The sequence below is a fragment of the Cervus canadensis genome, chromosome 26 (assembly GCF_019320065.1).
Source record: "Cervus canadensis isolate Bull #8, Minnesota chromosome 26, ASM1932006v1, whole genome shotgun sequence".
NCBI lineage: Eukaryota > Metazoa > Chordata > Mammalia > Artiodactyla > Cervidae > Cervus > Cervus canadensis.
In genome coordinates this window covers 30,829,441-30,850,683 of record NC_057411.1, presented here as the reverse complement: position 1 = coordinate 30,850,683, position 21,243 = coordinate 30,829,441, and the positions used below count along the sequence as shown (strand labels likewise).

At 39.1% G+C, this 21,243-nt stretch overlaps 1 long non-coding RNA gene across 1 annotated transcript; it reads left to right on the top strand.

The window, feature by feature from the left end:
• The first annotated feature begins 329 nt into the window (after nucleotides 1–329).
• On the top strand, nucleotides 330–15,448 carry LOC122428028. The gene is made up of 3 exons (XR_006265631.1): nucleotides 330–482; nucleotides 7,720–7,722; nucleotides 15,438–15,448. It is a non-coding gene; the product is annotated as an uncharacterized LOC122428028 (long non-coding RNA).
• The last annotated feature ends 5,795 nt before the right edge of the window (nucleotides 15,449–21,243 follow it).

Genomic DNA, 21,243 nt, shown 5'->3' with positions numbered 1-21,243 from the left:
TGCTCTTTGGAAGAAAAGCTATGACCAACCTAGACAGCATATTAAAAAGCAGAGACATTGCTGACAAAGGTCCATCTAGTCAAGGCTATGGTTTTTCCAGTAGTCATGTATGGATGTGAGAGCTGGACAATAAAAAAGGTTGAGCACTGAAGAATTGATGCCTTTGAATTGTGATACTGGAGAAGACTCTTGGGAATCCCTTGGACAACAAGATCAAATCAGTCAATCCTAAAGGAAATCAACACTGAATATTCATTGGAAGGACTGATGCTGAAACTGAAGCTCCAATACTTTGGCCACCTAATGGGAAGAGGCAACTCATTGGAAAAGACCCTGATGCTGGGAAAGACTGAAGGCAGGAGGAGAAAGGGAAAACAGAGGATGAAATGGTTGGATAGCATCACTGACTCAATGGACATGAGTTTGAGCAAATTCTAGGAGAGAGTGAAGGCCAGGAAAGCCGGACATGCTGCAGTCCATGGGTTTGCAAAGAGTCGGACGTGACTGAGCAACTGAACAACAATGCTTGTGTGACAACAGGTTTCATAATGAGTTGAACTCTTAGTTCCCATGTATCATGGCAGGCTAGTTGGTTCTCTTAGAAAATCGCTCAGGAAATATTCAATTTTTCCCCTACCCTGAGACAATCTCACATTTAAGAATATTGTGGTAACCTAATTTTTATAATACCTGTATATTCCAAAAACCTCCCTTATTTATTGGTGAATGAAATTTTATCTTTTAAATTGCAATCGGTGTGTACTTTTTGTTTTATTAGAGTAACAGCTGGTTGGGGTAACAGAATAAGACAGCTGAAGGATGTTAAGGGCTTCCCAAGTGGCTTAGTCCCTAAAGAATCTGTCTGCAAGGCAGGAGATGCAGGTTTGATCCCTGGGTTGGGAAGATCACCTGGAGAAGGGAATGGCAACCTCCTCTCATATTCTTGCCTGGAAAATCCCATGGACAGAGGAGCCAGGATCTCTAAAACCAACAGTTACTTCTTTAGAGAGACAGAGCTCAGTACTTAGGCACTGACTACTTATCGTCCCAATCTATCAATACATGCCTCCTCCTTCTCATCCTCACACTACCTGCGTGATCATCTATCTCACTCCAGTGTTATTATGAAATTATCATTTTTGTTTTTGTTTGTTTTTTTGTTTAAATATCACTTTTCTTAACCCTCCCATCTGGGCCCGGAAACTTATTGTCTCTTGCATGAATTACAGCCACAGGTCCTTCAATCTTCATAAGGCCAAGGTCTCCCATCTCTAACTTAGCTATTTACAGCATGGCCAGATTATGCTTTAAACAGTTTCTTCATCTTGCCATTCTCAGAGTCAAAAGGTTAAAGTCTTATTGACTACTACACATTACATACAGCTTATACATAGGAAATATGCTCAGATGTAACTAGGTACCAGCTTCAGTTATTCCTACCTTCCCCCAACCAGCCCAGTTGCTGTTCTTAACTGTTACTCTCCTTGACATTATGCACATCTCTGAGCCTTAGAGGAGAAGGCAATGGCACCCCACTCCAGTACTCTTGCCTGGAAAATCCCATGGACGGAGGAGCCTGGTGGGCTGCAGTCCATGGGGTCGCTAAGAGTCCGACACGACTGAACAACTTCACTTTCACTTTTCACCTTCATGCACTGGAGAAGGAAATGGCAACCCACTCCAGTGTTCTTGCCTGGAGAATCCCAGGGATGGGGGAGCCTGGTGGGCTGCCATCTATGGGGTCGCACAGAGTCGGACACGACTGAAGCGACTTAGCAGCAGCAGCTGCTGAGCCTTAGAACAAAACAGATTATTTCTCACCTCTCTTCCTACCTCAGCAGGAAATTTGAAGTTACCAGGTGTGACTCAGGTCAATGTTCTCCCCTTACAAATTTACCTACATTGACTACAATTATTTGCTTTCTATCACTGAAGAAAGGATGATTCTCTGCCTGTTTATTGAGACCCTATGGACTATAGTCTCGCCAGGCTCCTCTGTCCGTGGGATTCTCCAGGCAAGAATACTGGAGTGGGTTGCCGTGCCCGCCTCCAGGGGTCTTCCTGACCCAGGGATCGAACTCACATCTTGTGCAGCTCCTGCATTGCGGGCAGATTCCTTACCTCTGAGCCCCGAAGGAAGCACATCATCTTTCAGGCCCATCCAATTCTATCCTACTCTTAGAAAGCCTTTCCTTGTTCCAACCTCTTGACTTTCTCCTTCATTAATCAGGTTTCTTAAGACAGGTGTCTACACACTTGTATCCACTTGCTTATTGGATATCTGTTTCTCAACATTGGGATCTGGTTTCTGCAGCAGTATTCCACTCAAACTCTTCTAAACACTGTCTTGCAAAAGGTCAGCAACTTTGGTAACCAGATTGTAAGATGCCCACCCCCGTGGACTTCCTGCATAGCTCTGTTGGTAAAGAATCTGCCAGCAAATGCTGGAAACCTGGGTTCATTTCCTGGGTCAGGAAGATCCCCTGGAGAAGGAAATGGCAACATACTCCAATATTCTTGCCTGAAGAATCCCATGGACAGAGGAGCCTGGCAGGCTACAGTCCATGGGGTCACAAGAGTTGGACAGGACTTAGCGCTATCTTTCTTTCTTTCCACCCCCAATGATCCCCACCTTCTGGTATTGGTGCCCTGTGTGATCCCTCCCCCCAGGGTGACATTGTGCTACCCAAGAGGATACTGTGAAGCTAACAGGATGTCACTTCCCTCATTAGGCTTCAAAAGACTGTGTTTTTTGTCTTGCTAGCAAACTCTCTATGTTGCGGCTATGGCCCCCATGATTTGAAGAAACAAGCTGCAGCATTAAAGAGGCCCATGTGGCAAGGAACTGACATCAGCTTCTGGCTAATAGAAAAGAAGTGAGGTCCTCTTTCCAATAACCCACGAGGAACTAAATCCTGCCAACAATCATGCAAGTTTGGAAGTGAATTCTTCCCCAGCTGAACTTTCAAATGAAACTCAAGGTCGACACCTTGACAGAAACCTTGTTAGTTGCTACGAAGAAAATCCAGAGAAGCTGAGCTCTGAGCCATAAAAACTGTGAGAAGATATTTGGGCTACTCTGAGTTGATTTTTCACTGTCATTCTGTTTGTTTCTCTTTCTTCATCTCCAAACAGCTTGAATTTCTTCCACTAGATTCCCTTCTGTAGACACAACAAATTGGGACAGTGCTTAATTAAGAGTTTGTCTTCTGTTCTCTTCTCTTCGTACTCTACGTCTTCTCTAGTTAGGATCTCAGACCCCTATTATTTACACTAACAGTTTCATTCTGAATCCAAAACTCATGTATCTAATTGCTTACTAGAATCTCTGCTTCAAACACAGCATGTGCAAAATTAAATGCATTATTATCTCATGACAATTTCTCTTCTTTAAGAACCATGACTGACTAGTCATCAAAGGCTGGACAGTTCTGTCTCTTGTATCCAAACTTTATCCAGCATTCCTATTATCTCTGTCCTAGTTACAGCCCACATTACCTGCTGCTTTAATTACTTCATTACCTCCTAACCAAATTCCTGCTTCCATAATTAGCCTCTAAATGTCATTCTTAGGAGAGTGAATTATCTCAAAGACAAACCTGATCTTGTTACAGCACTGTCTAAAATTCTTCAATGACTCTGAGTACTAACAGGTTAAAAAAAATATTAATAACTTTCTTAAAAGAAAGACCCCCCACCGTTGTATATTCTCCAGTTTTGTCTCTTCAAATTATTTTCCTTCTTCTACTCCTGGCCCCTGCCCTTGACACTATCCAATTATTTATGGTTGCCTGAACACAGTTTATTTCAGGACCAACAATCCTCTCTGCTATAAGTTCCATTTCCCCCAAACCCAAAAAGTTCCTTGACTAACCACCTTTGCTACCATTTATATTCAGTTTAGTTCAAGTAAGTAAATACATGTGGATCAATTTCCTTATGCCAGGCATGGAAATTTCTTCTGGAGAAACTAATAATCTAATAAAGCATGGTAAAATCAAAAATTCCATGGCAGCACCATGCCCAGAATTCTTTGAGAAGGGCCACTGGCCCATTTAAAGGATTCAGGGAAGATATTCTGGAAGTGGTCTGTCAAAAGTAAGACATGAATGAGTGAGATGGCTTACATACTTCAAGAAGTTTATTTTTAAATTCTTTCTCCTTACACATCTCTCTCTTCAAGCTTCCAAAAATTAGTTGAATGCTCATTATATACTATATCCTCTTCCTTTAACACACTTCTATTGTTGCATTTTGTACTGCCAAGTGGTTACCTTTCATATGAATCACTATATTCTTTATTTGACGGTGAGCTTTTGAAAACTGGGACTAAATCTGTGTCATTTCTTTAGCTCCAGTGATCAGCATGATTTTGGTCATTTTATAGATGCTCATATTCTTCTCTTATTTAAAGTCAGGTTTATTGAAGTATAATTTAAATATAGTAAAATGAAATTTATATACAGTAAAATGCATGCAAATTAACTGTACAATTCAATGAGTTTAATAGTTGCTTCTTGATTAAATTAATTTTGTAAGCCTTTGTCATCTGTGGTTTTATAGATAATATTCTATGCATCAAAGAATAAGCCCCAATTACTCCTCATATCATTGTTTGTATATTGTAGGTTTCAATAAGTAGTTTTTAAATAAATTAATAAGCCCACAAAAATGTTTCCATGCTATCACTTCATTGTTAGCAAAAGAAGAGAAATAACAAAACTTCCATATCCGAAGTAAAAATTGCAGCACCATCACAGTATACCATAGCATATTAAATACTCAAACACAGCCTTCCTTGTCTCAGAATGTAGATGAATCAAAAATATTTAAAAGTTAAACTTCTTGGCATTTTAATTTTATGTAGTAATTTGTAAGCTGGTTCAGAATCAAAATATCACTTACCTTCTGCTAATCACAATTTTAAAAATTATTCACAAGTAGACAATTACCTGTGCCAAAAATCACCTACAAAAATTTGGGCTGGGTTTTTGCCAATCAATCTGCCAATTAATTACCCCACAAGGACTGGCTGGCCCTGGATCAAGGATAGCCTCGGTGATATGCAAGGCCACTCCTATCAGAGAGAAAACAGGAGATAATATGACAAGACATTTAGATCAAAGGAAGCTGGTGGGAGAAGAAAAGCTACTTCTTTAACGTTTCTTAGATTCTTGCAAATTTCTAAAGAGTCTAGTCCCACCTGAATAATCAGAATTGGCACACAGACTCATCCTGCAGATGGATCGGGCTAACATCATCTGAAAGGGAAGCAGAGACCGTAGCTGCCACACAGGTGTTTGGTACTGGGTTTGCCCTCAAACAGAAGGAAGTCTTGGGTAATGGTAGTGGAAGGAAAAAAATGAACCAGTGACATAAATCATAATTTTTCAAAGTGATATGTGTGTCAATTTCCACTCAAGATAAACGAACACTGGAAACTGTTATACCCTGGGGTTGACCATAATTTGATTTTGCAATTCATTTTTGTTATAGTGGAAGTTTTGAGAAAAAATGGTATGACACTTTGATTTTATGTAGTGTGTATTTGGGGGAAAAAAGACCAAGGTGGTTCATTTTGTCTGTTTCTTTTGCTATATCATTAAGTTCTCTCAGTCTTGGAGAGAATTACTGTTGATTTGCATTGTTCATGTTTAAGACCCATCTTTCCCAGAGCTTTGACATCTAAGTGTTCCCATGGTAGTTTGAAAAGGCATTTCATTTTAATATAGTCATTGGAAATCAGAAATAATTCAAGAACTCTGGCATTAAAATCCAAGGTATCCCAGGATAAGAACTAGAAAGGATATTTAAATGGGCTCCCAGGTGGCTAAGTGGTAAAGAATCTGCCTACCAATGCAGGAGACACAGAGACTCAGAGATGTGGGTTTGATTCCTGGGTCAGGAAGATCCCCTGGAGTGGGAAATGGTAACCCACTCCAGTATTCTTGATTGGAAAATTCCATGGACAGAGGAGCCTGGCAGGCTACAGTCCATGGGGTTGCAATGAGTCAACAATGACTGAGCATGCACACACACTCAGGATTGTTTCTTTCACACAGCCCAAGTGAACAAGAGCCAAAATAAAGCCAACTGTTATTAGGAGTTTAGGATCAACAGGTACACATTACTATGTATAAAATAGATAAATAACAAAGACCTATAGCACCAGGAACTATATTCAACATATTATAATAACCTATTATGGAAAAAAAACAGAAAAAGAATGTATATATTAATATGTACGTATAACTAAATCACTTTGCTATACACCTGAAACAAATACAGCATTGTAAATCAATTACACATCAAAAATAACAAAAATAAAAAAATAATAGCTAAAAAAACAAAACGAGGGCAAGTCAGTCCATAGATAGGCAAGAGTGAAGATGAGAGAAATCAAATCCCACACACAATTAAAATGCTCTTAATATCACGTTGCAGAACAATGTAGGAAACCACAGATTCAAGTATCTCAGCTCAGGCCAAAGCAAGCACCAGGATTAAGGCACTGGTAAGAAACCCAGTGGAATTTCAGTCCAAGAATCTTTATTTACTTCTGTGAGGAAAGCAACTATCTTCAATCACAAATGTAAGTGGAAAACCACAGCTAGTGGGAGATCGAGCCAGTGACTACAGAGACAATCTAAATAGAAGCAGGAGCTGACAAACTGGAGCACAGAAGGCTAATTCTGTTGACCAGGGAGGAAACAGTGGTATAGGCGCAGAAAAACACTCAGCCCAAGGTAATATCTGGGCTTCCCAAAGTGCCTGCCGGCCAAAGCTGGAGACATGAGACGTGGGTTTGATTCCTTTTGTCTGGAAGATCCCCTGGAGCAGAGCAGGGCAACCCACTCCAGTACTCTTGCCTGGAGAATCCCACGGACAGAGGAGTCTTGGGGGCTACAGTCCATGGGTTTGCAAAGAGTTGGACACAACTGAAGCAACTTAGCACGCATGCAAAGTAACACAACACCACACCCACAAAAGCTGAAAGAAGACCCTTCAGCGTTCTGCCCAGAGATCACACCATCTTACTTGAACCATGCTTTCCCAGTAATGACTCCTTCTTGTTTTATTTTAGAAAAAGTTGAAAGTCAGATTTCAATGAGAATTTCTTCATGACTAAGGACAACTGCCCTCCTCTGTCATAAATAGAAATGTGCATTTAGGTGAAATGGGACTGAGAATTTATTTGATGGCAGTTTTAAGCACTATTTCTTGAAATTGTTACTGTCTTCTGATGTAGTTTGAGGAAGATATATTGAAGCTATAAGCTCTGACACTTGGGTGATTAGCAGCCATTACAGGCTGTTTGGGAGCATTCATAAGGGATCTTATTTCACCAAAAAACAATCTGCAAAGAAAATCACTAGTAAGGATGATCTATGACTGAATACCTTGTCACCTGACAAAAAATAGCCTCGTACTGACATTTCCATTCAATGATTTATTTTAAAAGTTTCAAGAGCCTTTAAAATCCGTATCTCTTTTACATTTTAAAACACCAGATACCATTGGAGCAAACAGACTCCATAAAAATATCTGACTTTGAAATTGAATAATTTTATTTGGAATTTTCACTCTGCAGCAAAAGAAAGTCAGTAAAATTTAGTAATACATGAGCAAATCTCACCCGTGTATCTTCCTCGTATAGTCATATATAGTGCCATTGAAAATAACATTATTCCAATACTTTAAAATAAATGGAGGGATCAGGGTGTAAAATTTTTTTAATAATTTAATTTTAAAATATTTTATTTAAAAATAAAAATGAAAGTATGTTTCTTTATTTCTAGAATTGTGTTATAGGTAACATTAAGCTATCTCCCAAAGGAGGCTATTTCTCCTCATCCTCTCTCATCTTTTCCTTCTTACCTATAAAGTCCAGCAGACATCTAAATATATCTATAAAGCATAGATATCTACAAAGTCTACCAAACACCATCAGCATCTCACCCTTAGATTTTCTGTCTGAGGGTTCTCTGCTGTCTTTTAAGAGACAATAGCCACACCTGTGATTCTATATGCTTTTCTCCTAGAATAATAGAAAGCCTCAAAACCACATAGCAGATTGAAAGTGTCAAGGAATTAACCCTCCTACCAGAAACCTTCAACTAAAGGCTCTTGGGAGCTGGTATGTCACTACCTCAGCTCCCTTGTCCATGGGTGGATTAATTTTGAGGCACAGATTTTTAAGTTTCCCAAAGGCCACCTGTGGGATTAATCTCCAAATGCTTACTGTGTTAGTTGGCTGAATAATGCATCTTTTATTTTATACATTTCCTTACTGGTATAACACGTACCTTCTGACCAGGATCAGAGCACTCAGTGCTGCTCTCAGGGTCTGCTTCTGGGAAAATCCAAACTAAGACAATCAGTTTGAGGGAAATAATAATTATAAGAAATGTCTGTGGGGGCTACTGCTTTTGATAACATTATTCTTCAGTCACTAAGTCGTGAACTGTAGAACCATGCAGCTTGCAACTCCATGAACTACAGAACATCAGACTTCCCTGTCCTTCACTATCTCCAAAGTTTGCTCAAATTCATGTCCATTGAGTCAGTGATGCCATCCAACCATCTCATCCTCTGTTGCTCCCTTCTCCTTTTGCCTTCAACCTTTCCCAGCATCAGGGTGTCCTCCAATGAGTGGGCTCTTCACATCAGGTGGCCAACGTATTGGAGCTTCAGCATCAGTATCAGTCCTTCCAATGCATACTCAGTTGATTTCCTTTAGGATTGACTGGTTGATCATCTTGAAGTCCAAGGGATTCTCAAGAGTCTTCTCCAACACCACAGTTTGAAGGCATCATTTCTTCCATGCTCAGCCTTCTTTATGTTCCAACTCTCAAATCCCTGCATGACTACTGGAAAAACCTTAGCTTTCACTATACAGACCTTTGTCAGCAAAGTGATGGCTCTGCTTTTAAATACACTATCTAGGTTTGTCATAGCTTTCCTTCCAAGGAGCAAGCTTTTTTTTTTTTTTACTTTAATTTGGAGCCCAGGAAAATAAAATCTGTCACTACTTCTATTTGCCATGAAGTGATGGTACTAGATGCCATGATCTCAGTTTTTTGAATACTGAGTTTCAAGCCAGCTTCTTTGCTCTCCTCTTTCAGCCTCATCAAGAGGCTCTTTAGTTCCTCTTCGCTTTATGCTATTAAAGTGGTATTGCCTGCACACTAAACACTAAAATATGTAAGAACCAAGAAACGAAGTTGGATTGGTCCCATGTCATTATTACTCCCATTGTCTCACCCGCAGAATTCGTTTCTTGCACCCAAAGCTCAGGTACTGTCTGCTTAGAGATTTGGGTTCCTTAAAGATTTGGGAAATATTCCTTCTGCTGGAATCACAAGGAAGGGCTCCATTTAACATCAGTTCAGTTCAGTTCAGTCGCTCAGTAGTGTCCAACTCTTTGCAACCCCATGGACTGCAGCATGCCAGGATTCCCTGTCTATCACCAACACCCAGAGCTTGCTCAAACTCATGTCCATCAAATCAGTGATGCCATCCAACCATCTCATCCTCTGCCATCCCCTTCTCCTCCTGCATCCAATCTTTCCCAGCATCATGGTCTTTTCCAATGAGTCAGTTCTTTGCATCAAATGGCCAAAGTATCGGAGCTTCAAGGAAGCTTCTAATTATTTGGGTAACTCTGGGCTCCATTATCTGGTAGTGGACTGGCAGGCAAAGAATGGAATTATTGTATGGTGGGGATAATCTACATGGGTTATCATAACAAGCTGGGCCTGCTGCTACACAATGGAAACAAGGAGGAGTAGGACCAAAATATAAGTGCTTTTAAAACATTCTGCTGTTTCATTCTGAGTGATTATAGTAAAAGTAACTGTAGCAACCAAAGCCAGACAAGGATTAACAAAAAGACCTTTGAGAATACAAACTGGGGTTTATTCCTCCAAGCCAGTAACTGACCCACTGAAGTGCTGGCCTGGGGTAAGAAAAACTTTGAAGGACACTTGAAGAGGAAGGTAATAATGCCAATTACATATTCAGGGTCAGACGCAACAGTGGAAATAACAACTTCATTTGCTAACTGAATATTTTGAGCAGTCGGGAAATGATATTCTTCTTGAAGAACTGGATTACACTACAGGAGGTGGACTTGAAGGATTGGACTTCAGTGGTGGAAACAAACAGGTCATCCTGATTGTAGACAAGATTCAGATACTGTTAGATGGCGAGCAGAACTAAGTGGCTCAAGAAACAGACTGTATCAGGCTCACTTCTTCAACTTGAACACTGGCCTTGCATTCTGGCTAGGGCCATCCTAAGAAGAGCTCTGAGAAAAAGCAGAGGGCAACTGTTAATAGTTTCAGAATGAAGGAAATGACTGGGTCAAAGCAGAAATGATGCTCAGCTCTGGATTTGTCTGGTGAAAGTAAAGTCTGATGCTGTAAAGAGCAATACTGCATAGGAACCAGGAATGTTAGGTTTATGAACCAAAGTAAATTGGATGTGGTCAAGCAGGAAATGGCAAAAGTGAACATCTACATCTTAGGAATCAGTGAACTAAAATGGACAGGAATGGACGAATTTAATTCAGAAGACCATTATCTCTACTACTGTGGGCAAGAATCCCTGAGAAATGGAGTAGGCCTCATAGTCAACAAAACAGTCTGAAATGCAGTCCTTGGGTGCAATCTCAAAAATGACTGAATGATCTCAGTTCATTTCCAAAGCAAGTAATTCAACATCACAGTAATCTGAGTCTATGTCCCAACTACTGATACCAAAGAAGCTGAAATTGATTGGTTCTATGAAGACCTACAAGACCTTCTAGAAATAACACCAAAAAAAGATGTCCTTTTCATCATAGGGGATTGGAATGCACTCATTTCACATGCTAGTAAGGTTATGTTCAAAATTCTTTAAGCTAGGTTTCAGCAGTACGTGAACTGAGAACTTCCAGATGTATAAGCTGGGCTTGCAAAAGGCAGAGGAACCAGAGATCAAATTGCTAACATATGTTGGATCACAGAGAAAGCAAGGAAATTCCAAAACATCTGCTTCATTGACTATGTGAAAGCCTTTGACTATGTGGATCACAAAATAATGTGGAAAATTCTTAAAGAGATGGGAATACCAGACCACCTTGCCTGTCTCCTGAGAAATCTGTATGTGGGTTAAGAAGCAACAGTTAGAACCTTACATGGAGCAACTGACTGGTTCAAAATTGGGAAAGAAGTATGACAAGGCTATGTACTGTCACCCTGTTTATTTAACTTATATGTTGAGTACATAATGCAAAATGCTGAGCTAGATGACTCACAAGTTGTAATTAAGATGTTCAGGAAAAATATCAATAACCTCAGATATGCAGATGATACCATTCTAAAGGCAGAAAGTGAAGAGGAACTAAAGAACCTCTTGATGAGGGTGAAAGAGGAGAGTGAAAGAGCTGGCTTAAAACTCAACATTCAAAAAACTAAGATCATGGCATCCAGTCCCATCAATTCATTGCAAACAGAAGGGGAAAAGTGGAAGCAGTGACAGATTTTATTTTCTTAGGCTTCAAAATCACTGCAGATGGTGACTGCAGCCACAAAATTAAAAGACGTTTGCTCCTGGGAAGGAAAGCTATGACAAACCTGTGTGCTGTGCTTAGTTGCTCAGTAGTATTCTGACTCTTTGCAACCCCATGGACTGCAGCCCACCAGGCTCCTCTGTCCATGGGGATTCTCCAGGCAAGAATACTGGAATGGATTGCCATGCCCTCCTCCAGGGGATCTTCCCAACCCAGAGATCGAAACCCAGGTTTCCTGCATTGCAGGAGGATTCTTTAATGTCTGAGCCACCAGGGAAAGCATATTAAAAAGCAGAGACATCACTTTGTTGATAAAGGTCCATATAGTCAAAGCTATCATTTTTCTGGTAGTCATGTAGGGATGTGAGAGTTGGACCAGAAAGAAGGATGAGCACTAAAGAATTAATGCTTTGGAATTGTGGGGCTGGAGAAGACTCTTGAGATTCCCTTAGACTCAAGGAGATCAAACCAGTATATCCTAAAGGAAATCAACCCTGAATATTCATTGGGAGGATCTGATGCTGAAGCTGAAACTCCAATACTTAGGCCACCTGATTCGAACAGCCAACTCAGTGGAAAAGACCCTGATGCTGGAAAAGATTGAGAGCAGAAAGAGAAGGGGGCAACAGAGGATGAGACAGTTAGATATCATCACTGACTCAATGGACATGAATCTGAAGAAACACCAGGAGATACTGAAGGACAGGGAAGCCCAGCGTGCTGCAGTCCATGGGGTTGCAAAGAGTCAGACACGACTTAGCGATTGAACAAGAAGAAGAAGAAGAATGGCTCACCCTATTTCCACAGTCTTGGAGTCAGATAGCTGAGGCCTCTGCCACAATTATAAACCAAAGGCCATGCCACAGAGGCGGATCCTTGTCTCAGTGGATGGCAGACACACACTTGTGTCTTACTCAGAACATGGCAATTTGCACTTACCTAGGTAATGTGTGTAGATCAATGTAACATTTTATTTGTTTGTTTTTACTCTGGGTTTCAGTTTACAAAAGTTTCAAAGCCATTCATCTATTATACACCAGGTCTCAACCAGGAGAGAAGGATCAGGATCATGGGAACCATTTCAAGTTCTACTTCCTTCCATGTACCTCGTGTCTCCTACTTTACTCATCTGTTAAAATTCTTGCTATAGCACTTGGTAATTGCAGATTGTGATAATGCAGGCTGAAGTAGCTTCTGTTTAGATGTATGAATGAAAATAACTGTGCTAAAAGAAAGACAGTACTGCTGAGCCTATGTGCAGGGCAGCAAAGGGAACATAACATAAAGAACAGACTTGTACACAGTGGGAGAAGAAGAGGGTGGGATGTTTTAATTGAATAGCATTGAAACATATACATTACCACATGTAAAACAGCCAGTGGGAGTCTGATGTATGATGCAGGGAATCCAAACCTGGTGCTCTGTGCCAACCTGGAGGGATGGGATGGGGAGGGAAGTGAGAGAGGGGTTTAGGAGGGAGGAGCCATCAGTTTGCCTATGGTCAATTCATACTGATGTGGGGCAGAAGTCATCACATTTACAATATTGTAAAGTAATTATCCTCCAATTAAACAAATACATTTTTTAAATTGTGCTAGAGCTTATTTTACTCTTTTTTTTTCAAAAATTTCTTTAAGGTTGTTTTCATATTGCGTCTATAATAGACGTAGGAACAAAAAATTAAAGAGTGATAAACAGTGCTGAAAGAGAAGACATAAAGACAGTATGGTCCACAGGTTATAAGTCAGAAGTTGGGGCTGCTTTATGTAATTGAATCTATGACCCCAAAACATAACCTCCAATGGGGACAGATTCAGGGAGAACTGAGCCAGGAGAGGTGCTGCTCTGTCAGTGGTGCCTCCTCTGCCCCAGATTCTTATGACTTCTGCTCCACAACTTCCTCCCTGGAATCCCCCTTTCTACCAATGAGAACGGTTCCGGTGCCTCACAGAAACCAGAGAGGTGAGTCGATGGTTGGAGTTCTCTGTCTAGCACTACCAGCCAGGACACAATGAGGTCAAATAGAGCAGAAAAACAAATGTGTCCAAACAGTCAAGTGGGGTGTGTGTGTTTAGTCGCTAAGTCGTGTCTGACTCTTCTGCAATTACATGGATCGTAGCCTGCAAGGCTCTTCTGTCCATGGGATTCTCCAGGCAAGAATACTAGAGTGGGTTGCCATTTCCTTCCCCAGGGGATATTCTCAACCCAGGGATTGAACCCACATCTCCTGCATTGGCAGGCGGATTCTTTACCACTGAGCCACTTGGGAAGCCCATCAAGTGGTATCTGGGCCCATTAAGGTATTGATCTTCATTGTAAAGACTTTGTAGCCTGGAAGAAAGAGAACTGTGTCAGATAGCATGAGTATGTTTGACTCTGAAAAGGCAATTTGATTCTCTAGCTGTCCTCACCTGCTCTGCTAATTACAGGATTATAAAGAATATTTAAAAAGACAAGGGAGAGATTCTGAAGAAAATAATAGAAATGTAGTTTTATTATCACTATAGATCCATACTTCCTACAATAAAAAAAGGCCTAAATACCACAAGATTCAGGGTGGTATATCTGATTGCCTTACACATTTATTCTTGAGTTTATTTTCATCCCTCCCAACCTCCCTTACTCTCTTTCTTCCTTCTTCTCTTCTGGTTCTTCCCACTGAATGAAAAAAGAAAAAGCATACTTACCACTGACTTATGTAATTTATTTCTATTATGTTCTTCCTCCATTGGTAACATTTATTCTTAAAGCAAGAAGGAGAAGGACAGAGACAAAACAAAAGATTCAAAAGCAAACAAAAAACAGACCTCTTTCCTATCACTTCCTTTTTGGGAATGTTGGGGAGCAAAGCCCATTTCCTTTTCAAGGTCATTCAATGTTTGTTATCCTTGCCTTGCAGCATGATAGCCTCCTGCTCCCTGGTGCTTTTTTAAGTTTAAATTAGTTTCCAATAAAGATGCTCAAGCACCTTGCAGGAGGAGAGCATTGTTTTTAATACACTTGTAACTGATGCTTCTGGTCCTTGGGGAATTTCAGAGGACCTCAAAGGCGATAGTTCTCTACCCGGGAGCAAAGAAGCCATTACAGCTTGTACTGGAAGATTTAATAGGTGTCATAATTTATCATGTAAACTGAAAAGTGTTTCTTAATTAAGTGCGTACGTTAATGAATTTTTTAATTTGATCCCTGTAAGTACCTTGCTATACTAATTGCAATATTCTACACATTAGTCATCCGCTGTTGCCCTTGGCTATTTTCTACCCTGAGAGGAAGAGAAAGAGAGCTTTTCAGTTAAAGTTCATTTAACTCTTTCCACCCAACAAATTAAATTTAGTCTTATTCACACAGAAGTGACAGCCGTGCTTCAATTTCACTGAACTTTCAGAGTTCTTATATGCAGGGGCCAGTTTAAATTCTGTTATTTTTCAAATAACAGGAAGCTGGGGTCACTGCTCGGGAACCGAGGCCCTGCCCTTTCCCAGGGGGGCACTCTCTTTGGCTCTCCCAAGTTTAAAGAGATGATAAGAGCCTAGATGAATAGAGAGGCCATATTTTCTTCTGCTTTGCTGTGAATCCTCTACAGTATAATCAATGAAGGGCTGGAATTTGTACTGTACTTCCCAAACTCAGAAAAATTGAGGTGAAAAATAAAATTTGGGCAAATATACTCAATTAGATATTTATCAATGACAAATGAAGCATTATTTATAATAATAAGAAAAGTTCTTATGATATAATGTAAAATCCAAAAGCACAATATAACATTATGGTACAATATTTTTACAGCTATGAAAAACAAACAAGAAATATTTATAGGGAAAGCTACTTGGCAAATAATATGCTTCATAATTAGAGTGACTGTCTTCTGGTGATATGGTTATAGCTAATTTATGTTCAAATTTATCAATAAGTTAAGAGAAAACCCCAAATTACAGGTATTATTAAAGAAGGATTAAAAACAACAAACCTCCAGTAATTGACTTTTTTCTTTAAGTGAAACTACTGGTTTATTCAGGAGGAAATAACCATATTGTAAGAAATTTTATTTGGTTTTCATGAATTTAGAGACACACTTTTCTCTTTTATGTGACATCTATGATAGCTGATTTACAATGCTGGGCTTCATAAGACTATCAACACATTAACAACATGAATAGAATTATCATTTAATTGACACAGGTATCAATGCCTTAGAGTTTATGCATCTATAGTTGACAAAGCACTCTTGCACTCCAGACACCTCAGCTTGAATCCTTGCTCATATATGTTTAGTAATGAGATTTTTATAAAAGGTATTTAAATTGGAACTCTGCTAATATGTTAAATGAACAAAACTGCCAAATGAAATGCAGGATGCTGACTTAAATTTGAATTTCAGATAAACAACCAATAATTTTTAATGTAACTATGTTGCATTATGTCCTAAATCTAGCAACTCTACAAATGAAGAAATTAGAATAAACTAGACATCTTTGTTTAATACCTATGTTACTAATCCAGAATTTTACTATTCAGGGGTTGGGACCCAGTTACCTAAAAATAAAAAATTCTTACTCCAAGTGACTGCCCATAAGGACTGAAAAATCTAGGATTAGGAAATTACCCTTCTAGAGCAGTACCACTCATACTTTAATGTGTCTGAAAATCAATCACTTTAGGATCTTGTTTCAGTGTAAATCCCCATTCGTGAGGTAGGGCTGGGAGTTGAGATTCTACATTTCTTCTAAGCTCCAGGGTGATACTGATGCTGCTAGTCCTTGAACCAAATCTCAAGCAGCAAGAGAGTTTAGATGATTTCTGATGTTTCTGTAGGCTTCCTATTTGCTGATTCTATGGTTCTTTTTCTTACATGTATTACATCATTTTAAAATTTCATTTTCAAGCAAGTAACAAACTTTCTGTAATGTAATTCTTGCTTAGTGGATTGGAACTCAGATAATTAAGTATGGTATCATAACGTCAGGGTTCTCAGGTAGGGCTACTGGTAAAGAATTTGCCTGCCAATATGAGAGCCATAAGAGACACCCGTTTGATTTCCGGGTTGCAAAGATCCCCTGGAGGAGGACATGGCAACCCACTCCAGTATCCTTGCCTGGAGAATCCCCAGTGACAGAAGAACCTGGTGGGCTACAGTCCATGGGGTCGCAAAGAGTCAGACATGACTGAAGCAACTTAGCACGCACACACATATGCATGATAATGTCAGATTTGCATTATTTTTCTTTCTTGACAAGAATGGTCAGTTGTTAACAATATTAAGTCCATCAGAAACTTCAGAACTATATACTACTGTCACTTAAGAGATTTGTTTCTTACCCATTTATTCATGTAAGGAGTACTTACTGAATCTCTACTATGTCCTAGCACTGTTGATCAACAAGAGAAACCCTTCACAGAAGTCTACAAACTTAAGTCTACAAACCGACCCTGCAATCCCATCACTCTTTCCCATCATCTTGATGGTCATCCTGCTCCCTCCGCAGAGCCTTTGTGTGGGAACTGGATCTTTTTTATGGTTGATGCCTTCTCATCACTGAAATCTCAGGTCATAATGTCAGTTCTTTATATATATAGAGGGTTTCTCTGACTTTTCTATCAAAAGTTGATCCCATACCCCTCATTACTTGTTTCTTGATGTTAACATGTTTTCTGATCTGAAATTCTCCTATGAACTCATTTATGCAGCATGTATTTATGAATCCATGTACGTGTGTGTGTATCATTTCCTGTTTCTCACCCTGTTAGCATGTGACACAGCAGTGACCCTGTGTGCCCGGTACATGTGACACCTCACAAATACTTGTGGATTTGATGAATTCCTTTTCTTCAGTGTAAGCCCAAATCAACTGAAATTTACATTCATGTAAATAGAAATAAAATCTTCAATAACAAAAAGGCAATTTTTGTGAGAGTCTTGTTTCCCTACACAAATCAACCTGGAACAATCAGTAAGCATCTAATTCATTGCCTCCCATTGGGAATTTGAATACATATTATTATTAGGACCACATACAAATATAATTTATATTACACTGGCCTTCCATATTCCTAATGCCATTCTAATTATCTTCTGTGATATTTTTCTAACTATTTCTAGACAGTGAGAAAATTTCAATGTAAGCTAACATAGAGGTAAAAATGTTTTTGTTTATACCAAAATAACTGGAATTAGATGTGGCAGAACTGAAGAATAGAGAAAGAAAGAGCAAGGGACAACAGAGAGAGATAAAGGCAGCAGTCCAACATCATGGACAACTCTCATTTTTAAATGGCAAGAATGAAAAAGTATAAAAAGCAGTCTCAATAAGTGCAGTAAAGCAATGCATGGCCTAGTTTTCATTTGGGAGTTTGCTCAACAGTTACATATATGTTTTATAGAATGTAAAAAGTCACTTTATGCTTTTTTATGTAATACTTTTGGACGTTAATGAGTATTTCTGGAGTTAAGGCTATGGGTTTCATAATTAACTGACTAGAAGATTCCCTCATTATAATTTAGGCTATAATATATGGCAGTTGGACTTCTAATTTACTCCCACTGTCACTTAATCACAGTCTCAAATCCTGACCAGTAAGCTCCAGAAACTATTGGCCTAATTATTGACCAGGCCACCAAGACTCACAAGTGAATTAGCCAGCATAGCCTGGAAAGCTGAAACCTCCATTATCAGTGTCTTCCAACTGTGCTCTGAATACATTATTGATTTTTTTCACTGGAAGTTCTCCTGACAAGCTTATGTGTGCAATTAAGTGGATTACATGGAACGTGTTAAATAGCCTAAGAACTTCTTAGGCTGGAAAGTCTTTGAGCATCAGCACTGATTCACTCACTCAACTCACCCATTCACAGTCAGAATATAGGAAATTAACAGCAACCCAGACAACATCCTGTACTTCGTGGGCGAGAAGCATTTCATGTGGGTGGCTAGCTCTTGCTTTGAGAAAAATTCAAACAGTTTTGCCTATAACTGTCTGCCATAATAGATTAAAAATAGTCTGATGCTATTGTTTATTGTACTAGAATATATGAAAAAAAGCATGCACCAACTTAATCCTTATTATTTTTGTTTTCATTTTAAAAGTTTACATGATCCAGGTATTTGATATTCAGCATAGAGCCCCCTCAAAAATCTTTTTTCTCTCTGCTTTCTAAAGAGTGTAATAAGTACTTTCACCCATTTCTGTAGATAATCACACAGTATGTATCAGTAGACCAAAGTAATTAGGCAATATCAACAGTAGAAATGAGGAGAGCCTTAGTTGAGAGTTCTGATATGATACTGTTGAAAGTTTTGTTCTCAGACTCTCTTATCTGTACCAAAAAGCAACCAATAATTGATCGATCACATTAAATTAAATTAAAATGAAATTAACAGCCTGATCTGTGTGGTTAATTAACCCCCCTACACACCACCCACACACACACATTAGCAACAATAGGTCTTAATTAAGACCTATTAAATATAGTCAAGTTCAAGGATTATGTGAAGAAAGCCTCACTGATAAACATATGTAGGTCTTTAACAGGATCCATATAAAATATAAAATCTTTCAACATTTTTAGGAACAATAACAATGTTGAGGAAAACAGAACTTTGATGCATAACCTAAGCTGCTGTTGTTATTAAATGTAACTATAAGGCAGAAATGAAGCCATTTAGAATATAATAAAGCAGTTATTAGTGCTACTAATAGCTGCTGCTTCTCTCTTTACAAGTTTTGGTGAAAGAGTAAAAAGCATAGTAACTGGCTGACTTGACACTCCTTAGGAAAAAAAAAAAAAAGAACCCTTGAGAACTTCTTTTTAGTTTATCTTTAGTTTTAAGTGAACTATCATGGTGTGTGATGAAAAACCAAGAAGATATTAGAATGAGAAATAATAACAGCATTTTGTTGTTCTTTTTTAGTCTCAAAGTCATGTCTGACTCTTTTAAGAGCAGTACAGTCCCCATGGACTATAGCCCACCAGGCCCCTCTGTCCATGGGATCCTCCAGGACTGGGTGGCCATGCTCTCCGCCAGGGGATCTTCCCAACCCAGAGACTGAATCCAGGGCTCTTACAGCTCCTGCATTGGCAGGTGGGTTCCTCACCAGTAGCACCACCTGGGAAGCCCCCATCCCTTTGAAATGTAATCACAAGGAAAGATAGGGCTCCTATCTGTCATCTTTGTGGCAGAGCAGAAATGTATAAGTACTAACTAGCAAGCATAGATGAGCCTAAACGCTTTGACCACCCATCCCCCCTTAATATTCTCCAGGACTTTTCCATTAGCTCACCCCCACACTTATAAATCTGTCTGCTTTTCGTTTCAAAGGAGTTGAATTCAATCTCTCTCTTCTACTGAGATATTTTTGACCCTTGTTCCAATCATCATGGTCTTCCATAAAGTCATCCTTGCCTTTTTAACTCCATGCAGTGCCATTTTTCTTTAAAAGTACCCTGAAGAACATCTTTCAAACTTACATTTTGCAGAAGGGTGATAAAATCAGATTTTAAGGCTCTGAGTAAAACTGGTTTGACTTAATTAGTGTAAAATATATTTCATAAAATTAGAACAAAATATTTCACTCCTAAAAGATATTTCCATTGTATAAAATTTTAAAACTCAGGATAGCACAATTAAAAAATGCATTTGAGAGCAAGATGTCCTGAGAAAATCTGACATTATGGGATTCTTTGCATAAATTTTCAAACACTCAAGAATCTGATTTTCTGCAAAGCTGCAACAAAGGATACCTGCTTAACTTTATTAATGAGGATTTTACTTAGCAAAATATTAATATTTACTATTCAGTATATTAGTAAATATCCTATCTAGAAATTATTTTCTCTTTACTTCTCATTGACAAAAAAGCTCAATACTTTCACTTTGGGCCTACGTTACTAGGCTTTTGTTTTACCTTCTCCTTGCATGGTAGCACTATAATCAAAATCCTTTAAGTATACAAATACCACATGGATAATATAGCCACTTCTAGCATATTGCTCCCAATACATTTATTCCCAACTTTCCAAATGGAGATAATAGATAAGCTCCAAAATTTGTGGTACAGAAAAAAATTCTCATATTTATTTCTCATATGCAAAACTTCCTGGCTTTCTTGGGGACTTTGACATGAAATTAACAATTGAGTCATATTTGCTGTGGTGCCAACAGAAGAACAAGTTAGAACTGCCATCAAGAGAAGAATTCCACTACACGTCAAGTAGTTAGAAATCCTTGCTTTCCCATGTGGAAGTGAAGTTTTCCCTTTGCTTACTATAAATAAAGGGCCCAAGTTTATTTTAGACATTAGTGGGTATTCATGGTCCTTCTTCATGCACCTCAGCTTCACTGTTTCAATTTTCAATTTTGAGACAGAGGAAGCTCCGACCACTTTCTTCCGGTGCCAAGAATTGAGAGATGGATCAAGTCCCAGTGCTCCCCTAGCAGATATTTCCAGGATGCATACATCTCTCTTTCTCCTACCTTTTACAATTATTAAGGAACCAGGGAGGATTATCTGTTCTGCTTCCATTAGCTTTTGAATCCCCAATGTTCTCCATTGTAGAGACTTGATAAAGGGTACTCATCTCTAATGTAGATCCAGTCACATTCCTGCTATGAAGCCACAAACTCAGACCTACACATTACATCCACACACCACACACACCTCGTGCCATCCTTTCTTTATTGCCAAACTGATCA